The sequence below is a fragment of the Dromiciops gliroides genome, chromosome 4 (genome assembly GCF_019393635.1).
Source record: "Dromiciops gliroides isolate mDroGli1 chromosome 4, mDroGli1.pri, whole genome shotgun sequence".
Taxonomy (NCBI): domain Eukaryota; kingdom Metazoa; phylum Chordata; class Mammalia; order Microbiotheria; family Microbiotheriidae; genus Dromiciops; species Dromiciops gliroides.
This window is the reverse complement of record NC_057864.1, coordinates 292,270,555-292,272,332: the sequence shown is the minus strand read 5'-3', so window position 1 is coordinate 292,272,332 and position 1,778 is coordinate 292,270,555. Positions and strand designations below refer to the sequence as shown.

General features: G+C 37.6%; 1 pseudogene; it reads left to right on the top strand.

Annotated features, from left to right (window-relative positions):
* Positions 1–651: 651 nt before the first annotated feature.
* On the top strand, positions 652–1,200 carry LOC122726366 (annotated as a pseudogene).
* The last annotated feature ends 578 nt before the right edge of the window (positions 1,201–1,778 follow it).

Here is a 1,778-nt window from a genome sequence, read left to right as displayed (position 1 = left end):
ACAGGGCCTGAAGATCAGAGGGATCACTCCTCCCTGGCCCAACTGACACAAAATGAGTAAAAAAACAATGAAAAACAAGAATGAAAAAAGTTTGACTATTGGCAGCTACTTCAATAAAAGGAAATCTCAAGACAGAAATATAGGGGAGGACAGTAACAAAATGACTACAGGTAAACCTTCAAAGAGAAGTACAAATTGGTCTCAGGCCCAAAATAAATTCCTGAAAGAGCTTAAAAAGGACTTTGAAAATCAACTTAGAGAGGTTGAGGAAAGATTGGAAGTGATTCAGCAGAACCATGAAAAAGAAATATAAAATAACAATATAAAAATACAAAAAATTACTGAGGAAAATAATTCCCTAAGGAACAGATTTAGACAAATGGAAAAGGAATTACAAAAAGTAAATGAAGAAAATAATTCTTTAAAAATTAAAATTGAACAAATGGAAACAATAAGATACCAAGATGCAATAAAACAAAATCAGAAAAGAAAAAAGAAAAAGAAAAAAAAAAGAAGAAAATGTAAAATTTCTCATTGAAAAAACAAATGACCTAGAGAATAGATCCAGGAAAGATAATATAAGAATTATTGGGAGACTGGAAGTGACCGGAAGCAGGAGGAAGGGAGATTTGAGCTTGAGGTGTTGCAGAAATGGAGCTGAGTGAGCTACTCTACAATAAGTTCGAGTACATCGAGATGGCACCTGGAAATAAAGTCAGTCGCCAGTCAGTTCTGTGTGGAAGTCAAAATATTGTCCTAAATGGAAAGACAATCATAATGAATGGTTGTATTATTCAAGGGGATCTGGCCAATGTAAGGATTGGGCGCCATTGTGTTGTGAAAAGCCACAGTGTCATAAGGCCACCATTTAAGAAATTCAGCAGAGGCATTGCATTCTTTTCTCTACACATTTGTGGCCATGTCTTTATTGAAGAGGATTGTATGGTCAATGCAGCCCAAATTGGTTCCTACATCCACATATTCAAGAACTGCATAATTGGCTGATGCTGTGTGTTGAAAGACTGTTGCAAAATTCTAGACAAAACAGTATTACCTCCTGAAACTGTAGTCCCACTATTCACTGTCTTCTCAGGCTGTCCAGGCCTCTTTTCTGGAGAGCTTCCGGAGTGCACCCAGGAGCTGATGATTGATGTCACCAAGAGCTACTACCAGAAGTTCTTGCCCCTGACACAGGTCTAGTACCCATGTCCTGTGCCTCCAATGACTAGACCTCTAGAAAGGACTTGGAACCAGGGAGTTTTAGAGGGCCCAAGACCAGGACCTTGTGCACTCTACTCCTCCCATTTCTTGGCTCGGTGGTGTTTTTTGTTTGTTTGTTTTTTAAAATTTCTCAGTCTTTCCAACTCTCACTTTCTCCACTGGAGGAATTGTCTAGAGTGATATATTTAAATTAGATCTATTTATAGTCACTTTATGCCAGGTTGGCTTTGAACCACAAAATTATTTTTGTTTGATTCCATAATGCCCCTTTCCCGGGCATGAATGGGTCCCGCTGAACCACACCAGGAAAAAATTATCTTTGAAAGACTTTCCAAGGAAAAAAAGTTACTTTGCTGTTACATTGTATACAACCACAAAAGGCAGCCTACCACCTACATGAAGAGGTGCACAACAGAGGGCTTTCTTCTTACTAAATAAATGTAGTTGGCTGCTGCATTTGTTTATAAGTCTTGAAAAATCAATAGGTGTTTATGAATTTTCAGAGTTCAAATATTTAATTGTTTGTGACCACTGTGAAATTGAAATTGGGAAATGAT